The 19,587-nt window shown below is 42.6% G+C and overlaps 1 protein-coding gene across 1 annotated transcript in view; it reads left to right on the top strand.

Annotated features, from left to right (window-relative positions):
- The first annotated feature begins 4,644 nt into the window (after positions 1–4,644).
- Positions 4,645–19,587, top strand: part of ZNF697 (zinc finger protein 697) — a 29,943-nt gene continuing 15,000 nt past the window's right edge. The window contains exon 1 of the mRNA XM_012761858.2: positions 4,645–5,001. The gene's annotated coding sequence lies outside the window, so the exon portion shown is untranslated. The remainder of the gene's footprint in view (positions 5,002–19,587) is intronic.

Genomic DNA, 19,587 nt, shown 5'->3' with positions numbered 1-19,587 from the left:
CACTAAGGTTGAAGGAGGGGCAGTTCCTCAGAAGGAAAATTAGGGTGTTGTTACAAGAAAGAGTGGAAAGTGGATGCGGAGCCATTAAAAAACAGTAGCTGCACATTGTATGTATCCATCTCTTGGCTTCCCTTCTTCCATACACAGGGTTTTAAAAATGTCCCCATTTAATAGCATGCAATTATTGTACACATGCATGAAACTGCATTTACCCACATTCTGATGCAATTTCTCATGTCTAACTCATTTCATTGGGTCTTGTTTTTTTCTCCCCATCCAGCTTCCAGTCCATAGCATTTAAGTGGTTTTTATTGTCTCTTTCTGACAGCCTATGGCTACACTACAAATCTGATCACTCCCTGCATAGTCAGTGTAAAACTGTGGAGGGAAAAATAGGGGAACTCTTGTAGGAAAGGAAAGGAAAGGAAAGGAAAGGAAAGGAAAGGAAAGGAAAGGAAAGGAAAGGAAAGGAAAGGAAAGGAAAGGAAAGGAAAGGAAAAGGGTAAATAATAAGTAAGGAGACTGTCCCATAGGATGTATTAAATTCTGCTAAGTAAAAAGAGCAAGAATTACTTGCCCCACAGGGAATTGAAATTTTTTTTTGGTGAAGGGGATTGAATTTTTCACCAATAGCCACCTTTGGTTTTGTTCTCGGGAAGGATTCTTATTGATTACTTTTTTTCATGACCACAACTGTGACGGGAATTGGGGAGGGTTCCCCTTCTTGGGACTGAATTGCTTCAGCTGCCTGTTTGATCTTATATTTCAGAGTGTGGAGTCCTTCTACACTCAAAACCCTGATCTGAGGGTTTCAGTCTTTTAAAGAAAAGGCTTAGAGCTGATTCATTTTAACAGTCTTCAGTTTAACAGCTACCATCTTGGCCTCTGCCTAGAGGCTATTTGAAATAACTATCTGAAGGTGAGGGAGGGCTAATGGATTGGCCTTTCGATGCAAGGTTGTGTCCTACTGGATAGCTCTTTTAATTAGGGTGACCTGCTTTAGAGCTGTCATCTAGGTATAATTAGTAATGGCACCCATACTCACACTCAGAATTGTCCCATTTTGGATAAGAAATTATATGGTCACCCTACTTAAAATGGGGTTAATTCTTCTCTTCCTCAGGCAGAGATAGCACAGCAGGAGGAGTTTGATGCAGACCCAGGAGACAGTCTTTCCATTATTAGTTTTCTACCTTGATGCTTTTGCTGTCACTGTGCGAAGGGCAAAAAATTTCAGTTGTCCAACCTGCCATCGCTCAATCTATCTGACTTGACCATTTGGGTTCTCTGGCTATAGGCACAAAAGCATCTTTTAATCGGGCTGTAATTTTTTTTTCTCTCTGCTACTACATAGGTCAGTTTCATAGGTTAGCATGCCTTTTGCTTTAGAACACTTATAGAAACTATAAGTAGCCCAAACACTCTAAAATTTTGACTTTTGTCGATCAAGACCTCTCAAACTCCACCCTTGAAATACTGGGGTCTAAGACCTTTCATTCAGTTTTTTGGCTAGCATATCACAAGGATTTCCAATTCCTTAAGCCCAGGGGGATCTTTCCTACTCTCACTGTTCCTTAACTCAGCCAATTGCACATTTAAGGATTGGTGCTGCAACATCCCACTTCCAGCTGTATAGAACTCTTTTGGCTGCAAGAGATAGAACTTAACTCAAAATAGCCTATGCCCAAAAGGGAATGTTTTGGCTCATGTAACTAAGGAGTCTAGGGGTATTTTGGCTTCAGGCATGATCAAAGAATATCACAAAAATCCACTTATGTATGCTCTCTCTCTCTCTTTCATACACACACACACACACACACACACACACACACACACACATCTTTTCTCAGCTCTGCTTCCTTGAATAGCTTATCTCTCCTACAGCCCTGAATTGGCTCATTGGCAGGTCTTGCTCATGTACCCTCCATGTGGAGGTGAAGATAAGCTGTTCCCCTCTCTAAACCACAAGGATTGAGGGTAGAAAGGGGTTATTTCCCAAAGGTTCTGTTACCAAAAGAGAGAGAGAGAGAGAGAGAGTGAGAGATGAATGCTTGCTAGGTTAAGGAAAACAACAGATGTCAATCCTATACTTGAATGCTTAAAAACTGCAAGCAAATCTGTCCAGGCTCAACTCTCCTTTTGAAAGGTGAGAATGAGGATAGTTATTTACTCTATCTCAAAGTGGTGCAGAAGAAAAAAAGAAGGCAAAGGTAAAATGTTTAATTTAAAAATCAAATCAAACCAAATGAAAATCCACAGCCTTGAAAATTCAGACTTTTCTGTACTTGCTGTATGCTTTTGGAACCTTGTGGAGCTAGAAAAACACTCTGTCCTGCAACAGAGGAGGAAGCCTGGATTCCCTCCTTTCACCCACTGTCCATTACCTTCCCCCAGGACATGGAGGGCGGGGGAGGGTGCCTGACGAGGGAGAAAGGAATGTCACTTCTGTCTGGTCTCAGACTCTGCCTATCTCAGCTGGGAATGTGCAGTTTATTCATTTCAATCTCCACGTCTTCAACGATGATACATTGCAGGAATTAGTTAATTCAGCAAGTATTTGTTGAATGTTAATCCCTTATCCTTTCCCTCTCCTCTGTCTTTCCCCTCTGCCTCTCTCCCAGACCTTTCCCATAAGCATTGAAACATCCCCAAGGAACTCCCATCTTTAAAACCAAACAAATAAAAAGCCCCACAAACAGAAATTCTTCCTTTGATCCCACTTCCTTGCCAGCTACCACCCCTTCCCAACCAAATTTCACACACCAAGTGTCCCTCTTTATGGTCTGCACTTCCTCCCTTCCAATCCCTCCTCCAGCTCCTGTCCACTCCTGCCCCTCATGGGAACAGAAGGCTCATAAGAGTACCACCTTCTGAGAACACACCCCTGGAGTAAGGCTGTTGCAGTGCTTAAATAATGTGCAGTAATGGTCTGTGCTGTGTCTGTCCTTTCAACTGGAGTGTGGGCTCCTTGAAGGTAAGACATAGCTTGTAGTTACTCAGTAAATATCTTTCTGTTGAATGTTCGATATCTATACCTGGGATAGGTGCTGGCATGAATAAGTGTTAAATAAATCTCTGTTAATGAATTAACTGCGATTGCAATCAAAAGAGAAGGGACAGGTTTAGAATGAGGTGGGGATAATGAGTGAAATTTTAAGTGTCCTGAGCTGAAGTTAGAAATGTAGGAGGAGAGTGTATTGTATTAGAAGACAGAAAATATAATAGCTTCAATGGGGGCATAGTAGACAATGTTAAATGCTACAAGTAACCGTATCATCTTTTTAAATTGAACACTATCAGAGGCTACTTGATTTGCCAAACAATAATCGTCAATTCTTTTGGGGAGAGGAGGACGCAGTTTCACTGGAATATTACCAGGCAGCAAATATGAAGCCTTACACCAGTAATTTGTAGGGTCCAGAAAATGCAAGGGTCAAGCACAATTAATTTAGGGGGACAGTCAACAGAGTGACATGCAACAGGAACTTTTGGGAGGTGGACAAGCTCATCTGCATGCTTATCATCAATTCTACTCTTTAAATTTACCCAGCCCATCTTATCCCTGTGGCTAAGGATCTCTAGAGAAAGAGAACTACAGCAATTCCATGAGTGGATAAACTTTTCTTAAATGTAACTAACCCCTTCTCCCAAATGTTCTAATTCATATGGCTTTGAAATATGAGATGACAAGTGGAAAAGACAGGTAATTATGATTTTCTATCAAAATCTATATGATTTTCTATGATTACTTTCCAAACACATTCGCATCCTAGCACTTGTCCTTTCCTAGCTCGTTTATTACAGTCTGCTCAGCTCCTTAAGATAACACAGTTTTCATTCATTTAGTTTCTACGTGGCCCTTGCTTGATTTTCCCACAGGAGTCCAGAGAATGTAGTCTCGGAAACAGACAAAAGCTTGTGGAGGACCTTACAGTCTCTTGCTAGGCTGGACGTGGAGTTCCTCTCTTGCAGCCAATGTTCTCATCCCTCCACATCCCCACTTCCCCAAACACACTAGATATACAGTGGCCACCACGCCTATTTTATAGTACCATATATATAGCGGGATCCTAAAGATGACTGAGGAGAAGATATGCAGAAGGTCCAGCACGCTCCTAATTCGGCAGCACACGGGGTTTTACACGTCTAATATTTAATTTATGCCATTTATTTTCAATCTCTTCATTGCGATTCTTGAAAAGATGCCTGGGACAGAGGCCAACCTTGGAGAAAGGAATGTCACCGGGTCAGGATCTGGAAACAATCAGCTCTGTATGGTTTTAAGGATGAAGCGCCAAGATCTTAAGGAACCTGAATTCCTGGTGAGCAGTCAAGTTCTTTAATCCGCCCCCAGCAGGATTCCGATGGCTTAAAAATCTATTAAAAAACCAAGTCAACTCCAAGCGAACCCACCACAAACTTCCTTATTTCTAAAGAAAAGGCCGCTCCCGCCGGCCGCAGAGCCCTCCCGCACGCTGCGACAGCTCGGCGGCGGGGTCCCAGCCTGCGCCCGCAGCCTGTGCGGGAGCGCTGAGCGCGGCGCGGGGACCACGCGCCCTCCCGGGCGGCGGGCGACACGACGCCGCGGGGCGGGGCCCGGCACAACCCTCGGGCCCCTCGCTTCCCCGAGGCGCTTAGGGAAGGAGCGAGCGCCTTTCCCGGGGTCCCAGCCTGGCCGGAGCTACCACCGCCCGGGTGCCCGCTGCTGTGGTGGCAGGAAGTCCCCGGGAACTACAAATCGAGGCATGCTGGGAACATTCCCCTGCTCCTCCCAGGAAATGTCCTTTGTCCAGCCCTACAGGAAGCCCCAGTGAGGAGTCAGCCGGGCATCCAGCCAGTCGGCCAGCCGGCCAGCCAGCCAGCCAGCGAGCCAAGCCAGCCAGCCAGCCAGCCAGCGGCCGCCGCAGCCGCCGCCGCAGCACAAGGGCGGACGCGCCGCGGGGCGGGCTCGGGCCGGGGCGCGCGGTGCCCTGGCTCCTGGCCGCGCCCGCTGCCGCGCAGGTAGGAGCGTGGCTGGGGCTGGGCTCACCCGCAGCCCGGGGCTGGGGCTGATCTGGCCGCTACCCGACCGCTGCGGGGATGGGGTGTGTGCCCGAGTGCGGCGGCGGAACGGCTGGGCGAAGTTGCGCCTCGTATACTGGACCGTTGTCCGCTGCTCCGGGAGGCGGGGGCCCCGGCGCACGGGGTGTTCTCGCGCCCCCAGAGCCGGCGCTGAGCTCTCCCTGGGGTCTGTGGCGAGGGCCGGGGAGGAAGAGGCGCAGCAGGAGGCAGTCGGACCGTCCCGCCGCCCACCGAAGGGGGCATCAGAGACCCTCGGATAAACGAAGCCCAGGGAGGAGCCTGGAAGGCTGGGAGAAGGTGCAGGGCTTTGTGTGCAGCTGTGGACTGGGAAGGACTGCTCTCCCCTTGCCTTGTCTGTCCGCGCCCCCAGACCCACTGGGGGCTGACAGGGTGGGGGTCGGGGGCTCCGAGGAGGGTGAGGAGAGAGGCAGCAGGTCATCTTGGGTGCTAGCTCAATTCGTTCTTCCCTTTTCCTTTCCCCTCCATTCTAGCCGACTCAGATGAGCGGCTTGGGCACAATAAGGACGGCGGGTGGAGGGATGGGCAGCAGCTCGCCGCCCAGGAGGGGTCACCGTCCAGCCCTGGTAGGCTTCGCGACCCCAAATGTCCTTGTGGGCGGGTGGGCGGTGGTGGGGCAAAGCTGGAACCTGCACCCGCTGGGGGGGGGGGGCATGCCGAGGCTCGGATTGGGAGTGGAGGCGCAGGGCAGGCGCGCGTTGGGAGGACAGGGCGAGTAAGCAGCGACACAGGGGTGCTGGGTGTACCTTATGGCCAAGCCAATCGATTACCACTTCCTCTGGGACTTTCCACGATTTTCCCTTTTCGTAACCGCCCCGCTATCCCCAGGAGTGAATCACCCACCACTCCCTCCCTACATGAGCGCTAGACTGAATTCCATTTGATTCTGTATCCCTGCCCTTGTAGCCGGCCCATCTGTCCTTAACCTGTAGGGTGACACGAATATTCCGCATCCCCCATGGAGTAGCCACCTCCTGCAAGACCGAGTGCTAGTAAACGCGATTGGATAATGGCTAGCAAGTTGGTGGTCTTCCAAGAGCTGTGGTAGATGACTGGGTAGCTTTGAACACAGCCCCAGCATGACTGTTGTGACCAGGGAGCCTGTCTCTCCTCTTCCATGTTTTTTTTTTTGTTGTTGTTGCTGTCTCCAAGTGTCTACCTCCTTCTCTTAACAAGCCAACATACAGGTATTATTTAATGTGGAATACTTTTTTTTTTTTTTTTCTCGAGACAGGATCTCACTCTGTCGCCCAGGCTGCAGTGCAGTGGCACAATCATAGCTCACTGTAGCCTTGAACTCCTAGCCTCAAGCCATCCTTCTGCCTCAGCCTCCTGAGTAGCTGGGACTACAGGTGGCACCACACTGGGTTAATTTGTAAATGTTTTGTAGAGACGGTTGTCTAGCTATGTTGTCCAGGCTGGTCTTGAACTCCCGGGCTTAAGCAATCCTCCTGCCTTGGCTCTTCAAAGTGCTGGGATTACAGGTCTTAATGTGGCATGCATTTTACGAGCCAAATGAGCCTTTAGAAATGCCACTTGGGTGGCAAGGCTCATGGTAAGAAGGATGCCACAGGGCACAGAGAGAGCCCCGTGCCCTATATAAATGACATGTAGAGGGAAACAAAACATTTTTCACTGGCGTCTCTTGAAGAGATGAGGCCTTTGAACTGAGATAAGAATGGAATGGAGAAAAAACCCAGTTGTCCAGGATGTGGGCATGTCAAAGTGAAGGGAGAAGGCTCCGTGAATTCAGAAGATTTCGACTTAGAATGTATTGGCTGAGTGTGGGTATTGGAGGTGGTGGGGGAGGGAAAGTGTTGGGGGGAAGTTAATGTCAGAATTCAACAGAGAATAAGATGGCACCAGATTGAACCAAGATCATAAATGGGGAGGCAGGCTGCTCATTACATTACACAAAGGAAAACATAGATAGTCTTCAAAAAATGACTGGGATTGAGGGGTAAATAGATGCAAATGAGACAGAAGCATGACTGAGGCTGTTGGGGTTGCATCACATTTCCTCTTCCTCCCCCCAAAAGCTCTTTGGATTGCCTCAGAATCTACATGTTTGCCTAATTATTAGTGTCCAGGGAAGGGAAGGAGAAAGGGTAAAAGTTGGTTACAAAGATGATAAACTAAGGCAAAAGCGAGCTTAATTGCTCATGTAAAAAGAAAAAAAAAATGGCTGCAGCACCATTAATTAAGAGGTCTGGAGCCTGAACCTACTTGTAGGTCAGTGCCACTTGGGCTTTCCTTTGTAACTAAGATCCTGATCCTCTTGACTCCCTCCCAAACTTTAGCGGGTTTCTTAGCACTACACATTATGTAGTGTTAATGTAATCAACAAAGGTAACTCCTTCCTTTGGCATTTAAAATTCTTCCTGTACCTACCTTACTTTTGTCCTCCATTGGACCTGGGCCACCCTAATTTACTTACCCAACCTTGCAGCAAAAGATGCAGCAGACATTATTTTACCTCCATGACTCCATCAGGGTAAATGCTGTGCCTGTTGGATATCCCTGTACTGCCCCTAATTATTTGTGTACAAATCCTAGCCCAAGTGATTTACTCCCTTATAAAATGTCTTCCCATACTTCCTTGTCAGAATTAATTTTATCCCATGGTGCTTTGTATTATTTGGATGCCAACTATTTCGGTCTGTTTTGTGATATTCATTTCTTTTTCTCCTTCAAACTGTAAACCCCTTGAGGTCAGTGACTCTCTCTACCCAGCACTGTATACCTAACAGGGGCACAAAGGAGGATGTTTGATTTGAAAAACATGAATAAATGAATGAGTGAAAGGATGCATACATCTTAATTCTCTGCCGTAAAAAAGGGAATAGAGCCTGTGAGGATTCATTGCAATTGTGAAAGTAAAGTGGACCGAAGCTTTCACTTTTGCTCCTGGATTAAGAGACCTAAAAGGGCTAAGAAGAGGGTCTAGTATAAAGGCATTCATGAGAAGTGTGTTGAATGGGTTCTTAGCCAGCCTAAATTTCAAACTCTATAGGCAGCATTTGGAGTGGATTAATCCCAAGTGAATAATCAATGATTTTTGTCATTCTCTTAGACTAAAGAAGGTAACTGTTTCCTTTCAATTGTGAAGGTGTGATGTGCTCATTAGAAAACAGTACCACAAAGACTGTACTACTATCTGCAACTAAGCCAGACATTTACCATGTTGCTTTTACTTTTGTAGTCCAAGCAATCTACCAGGATTAAAATGTAGCATTTTGAAGACAAATTAGACCTTCATCTTTCCCCAAAGACATTGCAATTTAGCAGTCCCTCACTGATCTCTAATTGGACAGTTTTCATGCTTCCTTTATATATGATTATAAGAACAGTCACCATTTATTGAACATCTATCTATCAGCTATTAAACTAGGTAATTTACATGTGTTCCTTTTAATCTGATGATTTACATATTATCTTCATCCTAAAAATGAAGAAGCCAGAGCTCAGAGCAAATTTAAGAAACTTGTCTAGAGTCCCAGATTCTGAACTAGAGATAGATTGGAATGTACGTCTGTTGATTGCCAAGCCTGTTCAGAATTTGCTTTCCATGGGAGAAAACTGTCAGATCTCTATTCCTTCTTCCTCTGAAGTCCTCTACTTTCCAGATTTCCTACCAAGATCACCACTGGGCTTCTAAAATTGTCCTAATGGATCTTATTCTGAGAAGCACTGTTTTTTTGGTAAATTTGTTATTTCTATGTCTTGAAACTCCTATGGCCATCAGTTAGAAAGACCAGGTTCAGAATCCCTAATAAGAGCTTTGAGTACAGAAAGGTCTTATTTGTGTGTTTGGAATTCTTTTCTTTTTTTTCTCCCAGCCCATCTGAATTCTTTCTGTTCCTCTCCCTAAGCCAAGTCTCACCTCTCTGGGTAGTCTTCCCTGACTGTGGCAGGCCACCCTCAGCCTCTCCTCTAATCTCTTGCATTGTTTGAAATACCTGAGGTTCAGTGTCTCCTTACTGAAAATAGACTTGAGTGTGCCCCTACACATGACAGGGACTGTATATCTAGAACACAAACTGGCATATGGTAGACTTTCAGAAACTGTAAGTTAATGATGAATTGGTAGTGACTAAAATGCAGAAATGTAGGCATGAAACGTTATTTGTATGTTAACAGTTTGCTCCTGTTGTACAAGAGGGATCAGAAGAGAGGATAATGATTTTCTTAGTTAATTTTCACCCTTTGCACGTGACTGCCAAAAGAGGTAAGCACCCTTTGGGAATGTAGCAGAGCAGATCTGTGTAATACTGAGTTTTGAGCTTGACTAACATTGTCCCTGCATAACTGTAGAGTTTGAATAATTTTAGGAAGCATGGGTGGGTCCATTTAGTACTTTCTGTCATGCCCACCCTCTGCCAAATCTTCTAGAAAAGGCCTTTTTGCTGCGTATCTGAGAAAATTGGAGAAGGTTTTCCTGACTTTGCAAGTTATGGGGGGCGGGGGGTGTCTGTAAGGGGAGAAGGAAGATAATTCATTTTGTTTTCACCAGAGTAGCAAGATTTGTGTGGGATGTAGGTTTGGGCTTTATTGCATCATGTATTGATGGGAAATGGTAAAAAAAAAAAAACAGCTCTCCTCTTTGGGTGGAAGAGGGCTTGGCCTATCACAAAGTTGAATCCATCTCCTCCTTGGCCTCCAAGCTGCACAGAACTTTGAAAGCCTTGGTATAAACACAGTGTGCTACGTACGGGTTATTATAAGCACATTAATCACTTTTAAAGGAGAGTAGGACAGTTCTTGGGATCAGTATACCTATTCAGCGAGTCATGTTCTGTGCATCCATAGGCTAGCAATAGTGTTCCCACTAGGTGTGCAGGAGGAACACATGCGGTACTTCAGGTTTCTCCTTTCTGTAGAGGCTAAAGTCTGAGTCTTGTGCATGTAGCTTATGTGGTTATTTGCTATGTGTGGTTAAGGAGAAAGGGCCTACTTTTATTCAGAGAGGAATTATATATCTATTCCTTCTGAGAACTTTATCAGGATCTCACCATAAGTTACAAAGTAGGAATTATTCTTTCTGTATTTTATCTGCTAAGAAATGTATTGCTTTGGTCTCACTGTCTCAGCACCGTGAATATTCATGTGGTTAGCACATCTTTGACTCGATGAAGTTTTGGCAGGGCACTATAGGAGACTTTTCCAGTTGCTGATCTTTCCCCCTGCCCCTACCTGAGAACCTTCGTGAATTTTAGAGAATCAGTTTTTCCTGCTAGTTTTTATAATCCCTCAGGCAGGTATTGACAATGATTGCTGGTAACAGTAGATGGTTTTGAAAAGCTGGACTTAACAAAAAAATTTATTGGAATGTAATTTCCACAAAATAGAACCTTGAATAATGAGTAACACATGGTAAGGGTTTCATAAATATTTGTTGAATGAATGTGTTATAGTATTAAAAATTTCATTTAAAGTCTTTCCTAAAATGACGGCACTGCCAATTTTTTACAATGAGGTGTGAGAAAGGGTATATGCTTATAAATTATATAAGCTGGGAAAATGATTATACATATATACATATACACATATATATATTTTTAAGTAGACTTTATTTTTTAGAGCAGTTTTAAGTTCACAGCAAAATTGAGCAGAAAATAGAGTTCCTACCTGCCCCGTACCCCCACACGTGTGCAGCCTCCCCCACTATCAACTTCCTGCACCAGAGTGGTACATGGGGCACAACTGATGAGCCTGTATCAATAAGTCATTGTCACCCAAAGTCCACAGTTTACAGTAGGGTTCTCCCTTGGTGTTGTACGTTCTGTGGGTTTTGACAAATGTGTAATGACACATATCTACCACTACAGTATGGAATGGAATAATTTCACTGACCTAAAAATCCTCTGTGCTTCATTTGTTCATGCCTTCCTCCCCTGACTCCTGGCAACCACTGATCTTTTTACCATCTTCATAGTTTTCCCTTTTGCAAAGTGTTACCTAGTTGGAATCATATAGTATGTAGCCTTTTTATATTGGCTTCTTTCACTTGCTTATATATATATTTTAAGTTTCCTCTTTTTTTATGGCTTGATAGATCATTGGGTGTTGTTAGTGTTTTGGATTTGGGCCATTCTAATAGATGGTATCTCATTGTTTTAATTTGCATCTCCCTAATGACATGTGATGTTGGACATCTTTTCATGTGCTAATTTGCCATATGTATATCTTCTTTGGTGAGGTGTCTGTTCAGATCTTTTGCCCATCTTTAAATCAGGTTGTTTTTCTTATTGTTGAGTTTCAAGAGTTCTTTGTATATTTTGGATAACAGTCCTTTTTCAGATAAGTCTTTTGCAAATATTTTTTCCCAGTCCATGGCTAGTCTTCTCATGCTCTTGATATGCTTTTTTATATATATCAACTTTCCCCATCTTTTCCTTTTTTGAGTGTGTGTGCCAGATCTGTTTTAATATAAAACCAGTTTAGCCCAGAAATGAGCAATCAAAGTGTGAAATAAACTTGAAGAAACACCTGCCTTACCCTTAGTTTGTTTTAAAAAATAGCATAAATGTCAATCAAATTTAACTAGACAGCAGCCACAGCCTGACCTAACCTGGGGTAACTATGGGAATTTCTTTATTTCTGTTTCCCCACTCCCTAATAGATCTTGTGGTTTTTGATTGAATTGGTGGTTTGGTAAATATTTCTGGTCACCGTTTCCTATATGGCATGTAATCTTTACAGCCTTCTTTATGAGCATATGTTTGTTTCACAGCTTAATTCTGGACCCTTAGGAAAAGGGTTTTCTAGGCTGATGATTGTATATAGGTGAGAGGAGAAATCAAGAAATCCATGCCTTTCTTGTTTTAGTAAGAAAAGAAAAACAAAGCCTTTGAAAACTGCCAGGGAATAGACTTCAGTCTGAATAGACACTCTTAATGTTAAGTGCAGATTTCTCCTGTGTTTGAACATGCTCCCTCCCCTGTACCCACCCCAGCAACTTCTTATTTAGATTCATATAATTTCTTTACAAAGGTGGAGTATTGGAGTCTTTTTTCATTCATCATTTAATTTCTCTTATTGCCAATCTCATCTTTCCTTGGGTGGGAGAGAAGCAGTTGTCCTGCCAGAGTAGGAGGGTCTAGTAGCATTTACCACCTTAAACACAAACAGCTCTGGGCCACCTCTGTTCTTTGCGCAGCTGCATTGAGGGTTAAAAGCTTGGAGTGGAGGGAGAACTGCTACACATGGCCATTTGTTAAAAACAGGGGGTGCTGACATTTGGCCAAGGGACATGGAATTCCTTTTTGAGAACCGTCTAACTTTTGAAGCTAATTGCTACTTTCTATCGTGACTACTATTTAGCAGGACAATTAAGCATGTTTGGCTCCTGAAGCTGGCAGGTTATTGGATCCAGTGAGGAGAGCTAGTTTGTTTCCATGGCTCTGCCTTACCTGACGTGATCTTACCAGATCACTGGATTTCCTCATCTTTTTAGTTTTTCCTTTTGAGACACAGGGAGAGAAATAGTCACACCTAATTTTATCCATTTCAAGAAATGTTTGAGGGGCCACTGTGTGGGGAAATAAAACAAAACCTGTTCCCATAAGGAGTTTACAGTCAGGAGGTGGTGGGGGAAAGGGAGAACCGACAAACAATAAGACATGGATTATTGTAAGTATGATTATATTTACAAAACTAATATTAGGCAGAATAAGGTAAGGAAAAGTATACTAAAGAGTATACAAAGTGACATAATAATAGTTCTATCTGAGCACTTAACAGTAAGTGCTACAAGGTAGGTTCATTTGGTTTCCCCATTTTATAGATGAAAAAACTGAGGCTCAAAGAGGTTGAGCAAGTTGCCCCAGGTTAACAGATAGAGACAAGATTGACACAGGTGGTCTGGGGGTAGCGACAAAGGTTAAGGCAAAGTAAGAGAGCTTGGGCTGCCTTGTCGAGGACTTTGGAGTTTGTGCTTTTATAGTAGAATCACTTGGCGATTTCTGAGCAAGAGGATAAATGAAGTGGCAACTGTTTTCAGATTGATTCAGCAGTGGCATGTAGGTGCAGGTAACTAGTAAGGGTGTCTCCTGCAGTGATGGTGGCAATGGGAAAAAGAGGAGACAAGGAAAGGGAAGGCTATGACACCTGATTTGATTGAAAGGGGTGAGGGATAGGTCAAAGTTGACTCCAGGGTTTTGGGCCTGTGAGGAAGAACAAAGACAGCTTTAACAGAAATGGATGCTGTCGGGAGAAGCCGATTTGTCGCATTCAGAAAGAGAACTAGTACTTGTTTTTTAATTTAACTCTGGCCAGATACATTACAAATGGAAATTTATTGAGTCTTTACAACAACTTTTCAGGGAAGTTTGTTTTCCCCCATTATATCGACGAGGAAACTGAAATTCAAAGAGTTGAAAAAGCTGTCCTGAAGCATACCATGTATAAGTGCAAACTTCTTTTTGAACCCAGGTCTGTTGACTCCTTAGCCTGTGCTTTCCTCCCTGTTGCGCCTGCATCCTGTCCCTTGTCCCATGGGACATGCGGGCAGCACTTAAGGACTGGAAGGGGCATTCAGGCTCCTCACTTGTGATGCTCGGGCCATCGCGAGAAAAGTGGATCTGGAGTGCAGTTAGGGGTTGAATCAAGTTCAAAACTGTGAGGCCTCTGGACAGAGGAGATGTTTATTTTTATTTATTTATTTATTTATTTATTTATTTTTGGCTTTTTAATTTTATCTAATTTTTTTTTGCTGATTTTTTTTTAATTTTTTTATTTCAGCATATTATGGGGGTACAAATGTTAAGGTTACGTATATACCCCATGCCCCCACCCCTCCTCGAGTCAGAGCTTCAAGCGTGACCATCCCCCAAACATTGCACATCTCACTGATTATGTTTGTATATACCCATCCCCTCCTCCCCCCTCCCACCTGCCCAGCACCTGATAAATGTTTTTCCTATATGTCCACTTAAGTGTTGATCCATTAATACCAATTTGCTGGTGAGTACATGTGGTGCTTGTTTTTCCATTCTTGAGATACTTCACTTCGTAGAATGGGTTCCTGCTCTATCCAGGAAAATACTAAAGGTGCTTAGCACCATTGTTTCTTAAAGCTGAATAGTACTCCATGGTATACATATACCACATTTTATTAATCCACTCATGAATTGATGGGCACTTGGGTTGTTTCCACAACTTTGCAATTGTGAATTGTGCTGCTATAAACATTCGAGTGCAGGTGTCTTTTTCATAAAGTGACTCTTGATCTTTTGGGTAGATGCCCAGTAGTAGAATTGCTGGATCAAATGGTAGATCTACTTGTATCGCTTTAAGGTATCTCCATATTGCTTTCCACAGAGGTTGAACTAGTTTTCAGTCCCACTAGCAGTGTAGGAGTGTTCCTATCTCTCCGCAATCCATGCCAACATTTATTGTTTGGGAACTTTTTGATAAAGGTCATTCTCACTGGAGTTAAGTGAGTGATATCTCATTGTGGTATTGATTTGCATTTCCCTGATGATTAGAGATGTTGAGCATTTTTTCATATGTTTGTTGGCCATTATTCTGTCTTCTTTTGAGAAGTTTCTGTTCATGTCCTTTGCCCATTTTTTGATAGGGTTGTTTGATTTTTTCTGGCTGATTTCCCTGAGTTCTAAATAGATTCTAGTTATCAGCCCTTTATTGGATGTGTAGCTTGCAAAATTTTTCTCCCATTCTGTAGGTTGTCTGTTTGCTCTCTTGGCAGTTTCTTTGGCTGTGCAGAAGCTTTTTAATTTGATCAGGTCCCATTTATTTATTTTTGTTGCTGCTGTGATTGCCTTTGGGGTCTTCTTCATAAATTATTTGCCTAGGCCAATGTCTAGAAGAGTATTTCCAATGTTTTCCTCTAGAATTCTGATAGTTTCACACCTAATGTTGGAGATGTTTATTTAAAACTAGGGGAGCATGCAAAACAATTCAGGGAGAGGGAGAAGGTGGATCTATTTTAGGAGTTAAGAAGAGGAGACAAGGCTGGGTGTGTGGCTCATGCCTGTAATGCCAACACTTTGGGAGGCCAAGGTGGGAGGATTGCGTGAGGCCCAGGAGTTAGAGACCAGCCTGGTCAACATAGCAAGACCCCATCTTAATAAGGTGAGTGAAGTGCAAGAAGGATTAAGACAGTACAATATCATGGAAGTCAAGCAAGGAGAGAATTTCCAAGGAGAGCATCTCAACAGGAATCCCAAGGTCATTTATTGAATTCCTATTTTATAGCAACCACTTTACAATGTTGGTGGTAAGATCAGAAGAGAAGAAGCGACCACTGGGTTTGGAAGATAGAAACATATTGCTGCTATAGATATGGGCCTGGCTCATTAACTAAATGTGAGTGATTAATACTATCTGCTGAGGGGGCTCACATCTAGAAGCCCAGCTTCACCGGGAAACTGGCAAACGTCTGTGGTGGTGATGTTAGCTTTTACCTGGATTCACTGGTACTTAGCCCTCTTTTTTCCAATAGCTTTGTGAGATTTGTTTGGCCGTAAGAGAGGGTACTGCAGGAGGAAATATAATGTAGTTTGATCATTGGTTTTAGGCATTTAAAAGATGGTACTGCTGAATGACAAATCTCTTCTTTTAGTGAGAGGGTTTCACAGTTTGAATGGAAAAATGCCTCTAGAGATTCTTTGAAAATGGCATAAGCAGTACTCTTGAGGCTTCATGGACTTTCTTTTCTCTTTGTGTCCCCATGACTTTTCTTTCAAATGCTATACAAAGGACTTAAGTTTACCATAACACTCCATTAAGTCAATGTTAATTCAAACAACTGCCTTTTCCTAGCCAATAAGATATTCTGTTTTTCTCTAGTAAAAACAGCAGATTCTGTTAAGTCAGAGAACATTTTTGAGGATAACATGAAGTTAAATTTGAAGAATAATTTTCTATGTCTTTTTAGAGGAAAAATAATTAAAATCACAATAGGAAAACAATCAACAGGAGTCTGGAAGAGAAGAAGAAAAATAGGAAGAAAGAAGACAACGTCAGTGTAATACTGTCACTAGAGCCAGAGCGGTAAACTCAAATATAACAGGCTGGGAGGGAATCTGGTGCCAGGGACATTATACTTAAATGGAATCCGGTAACCTGAACGGTAGTTCCGGTTCTGCACTAACTTGCTACTTTTGTGAATTGAAACAAGGCCCTTCTCTTCTTCGGTCCTCATTTTCCTTATCTGTAAAATGAAGGATCCTTTAAAGGCATTTTCAGAAAAGTTGTGAGATTTTTTTCTCCTTGTCTGCGGATATATTTATTCTCTTCAGCAGAATTTACTTGTGGTTGTGCCAGCCCACTTCTACACCGCCTCCCACACCAGGACTGCAAAGCTATCACAGCAGGATCAAAAAAATAGAATAGAAAAGAGGGTGAAGCTGAGAAACTGTTTGTAGTAAAGGGTCATGTTGGAGAAGCCAGGTCCTTGATCTCGTGGTATGCTTTTTTAGCTCATCAGTGAGATGATGCCTCCCTATATGGCAGTTTTGTGTAACTCCCAGAACCCCCTTCTTTACCTGGGCATTTCCATGTTATTATTTGCAGGCAAGATGACTTTGTTAACACTTTGAAGATTTGTTAGGAATGAGTTGATGACTTTGGTCAGATTTAAATTCTTTTTCCTTTGAGGATAGAAGGATTAACTAACAAAGCATTTTGTGTACTGGGTAGGTTAGGGCTTGATTAATGGGATTTGACTCACTGCCCAAGTAAGCAGCTGACAGGAGCCATAAACCTGGGGTCAAACTTATAAACGAGATACATCCCAGAGAGACAGTGTGTTAGAGCTTGAATAACTTACCTCCCTCTGAGTCCACCTGGCATGTAACACACAAGTGACTAGGAAGTGAAAAGCAGGTGAATTAATGATCTTGAGAGGCCCAAATTGCTGGTATGAATTAACCAAGCACCATAGGCTATTTTTGGTTGAATGGCAAGGGGGGGGATTGGAGCAGGAATTGAAATGCCACTGACTTAGGCTCATTTCTTCCCTTAACTGGTATGTTAAGTGAATTAACTTAAGTAAACTTAATTCACTTACGTTTTGTGGGTCTCCGTTGCCTGATTCATCTGAAAAATAGGGCCAGGTGAGATCACCAGACTGGATCAGGCAGGTTGCATTTGCTAGGCCCCTCATTCTCCATCCTTGCCTGAAGTCTACTGATACTTTTGTCTGTGCTGCTGCCAGCTTCTGGATTTACTGCCATTATCATCTCTACCAGTCCTCCAGAAGATCTTGTGGCACAGAGTGGTCAATTTGGACTTGTCCCCATTCCTCAAAACCGCTCTGGATGGTTTCTGAAATGTTATCATAAGGAATGTATCATGAGTCCTTATTACCAGTCATTTATAACAGTGTTTTTGTTTCTTTTGTCTGTGTTCCATGGATTCCTTTCAGAGTCCAAGGAAAAGCTACAGGCCTTCTCATCAAAAGACAATGTCTACAGACTCATTTACTTAAGGTTTTGGGGAGGTTCACGGATGCTGAAGGCCTTCAGGCTAAGAACCCTTGCTCAAGAAAAATACCATTATTCTATTGACAAGCTTGTATAGTGTTGTCGCTCTCTTCCAGAAATGCTAGGAGCATTTCTAGGAGCATATAGGTAAGGAACCCAAACAGACTGAGCCTGTTCAGTGACTTAGTAAGATGATGCCCTGGTCATGTACACCCTCCTCTTGAGACCGATGCATCACTTCCTGGAGGAAAGCTGTCCTATGGCTGTGCACCATAGGCTTACTGTGTCCCATTGGCTGAAATGGAAAATATCCATGAGCTTTTGGTTTCTAACATAAAGGGGGAACATGATATCTTCTAGCTGTGCTCTTCGTAGTGTGCTGTGAATCCATTTGGATGGCATCCTCAGAGTTTCCCACTGTCTGAGAACACTATCTAAATTTAAAAGTTCTCAGTTTAGGCTAGTAAAGTAATTCTGTTCCTGTCAGAGTTCATCTCATGGAGATCACCATAAGTCACAATTATATTATCTTCCTTTTCATCTATACACTCTTACATTTTTTTATCCCCTTAGAAGATAATTCTCCGGAGGACTAATTATCGATGTCCTTAATGTGTTGGACACTCACATCATTCCATCAGTTTGATTGTCCTCAGATAAAACATTGCCCTGGCAGGGTAGTCACAACTGGGACTCCTAACCCGGTTTATTTCTTCTTGGTTTTGAGTGTAGAGTTGGTGAATTAATGGTAGAAATAAACAAGCTCTAGTGAGCAGCATCCTTTTTTTAGTCCTTTGGAAATATAAAAGTAGATGGAAATGGAAACAGGATTCTGATTCTATTTTGGACGTAACAGCTATTCCTCTATCTCATAAAAAGAAAAAAAAAAAGACTAAAAGCATCAAACTTAAGTTTCTTTCCTTTAGTCTCTTTACTAAACTGTCCCTTACCCCAATTCCCAGGCGCTCTGTTCAGTATTAAGTATAGTAACCACTCCAGATTTGGCATGATTTGTAAAAAACATTTCCTTTTATGGAAATCATTGATATTTTATTATGTTCTGCTCAGAATTTAAATGAATATATCAACCCCAAATTTCAGGAAAAAAATAATTTGTTTCCTATTTTAAAACTTTTTATTAGTAAGTTTCCTAGTAAATATAAAAGTAGATAGAGTAGTATGATAAACCTAGATATACCACCACCCAGTTTCAACAGTAGTTAATATATGACCAATTCTGTTTCATTTGTGCCTCTGCCCATTTTCCTTTGCCCTAGAATTATGTTGAAGCAAATTCAAGACATATCATTTCACCTATAAATATTTCATTATGTATCTCTTAAAGATACAAGAATTTTTGTATACTGAAGCTCAATACACTTAAAAATTAACAGTTCTTTAATATCAAATATCTAATCAGCATTCATAATTCCCCAATCGCCTTATAATTTGTTTCTGTAGTTTGTCAATCTGAGTGGGGATTCAAATAAGATCTACACATCGTGCATGGCTGAAACATTGCTTATGTGTTTTGACCTGTAGGTTCTCCTCTTTTCTGTTTTTTTTCTTGCCATTTTTTGGTCATCATTGTTTCATGGTTGAAACTGGATCGTGTGTCTTATACAGTTTCGGGGATCTGGGTTTTGCTGATGATCTGTTATTTTTAAGAGTAACACAAGTACGTAATTTTTAAAAAAGTGTTTTTAAGTGTATGCAAATGTTTTACTTTATGCTGAAAACAATCTAGTTGTGGAGTTTAAAGCTTAATTAGGCAGGAAAATTCAAGCATCCGGTGACTTCTTCACATTTTTATTCCTGCTTTGTCTTTGTTGAAAGACATCTTGGCAGAGTATATGCAGAGGTGTCACTTACCCACTGCTGAAATGTACTGGGCTGGAACACGCCAGTCATTCTTCATCAACAACACCAAACAGTTATTTTGGGCAGAGAATTGGAAGAGCAGTTTTTCCTGTTGAATCTGCAGTGGGAAGCTGAGACGATTGAATGTATGCCTCAGATCTTTTGGCCCCAACACCCTTCTCTCCTTATTTGCTATGAG

Source organism: Microcebus murinus, chromosome 2 (assembly GCF_040939455.1).
Source record: "Microcebus murinus isolate Inina chromosome 2, M.murinus_Inina_mat1.0, whole genome shotgun sequence".
Lineage (NCBI taxonomy): Eukaryota > Metazoa > Chordata > Mammalia > Primates > Cheirogaleidae > Microcebus > Microcebus murinus.
The sequence above is the reverse complement of the archived record's forward strand: the minus strand, read 5'-3'. Positions and strand labels throughout refer to the sequence as shown.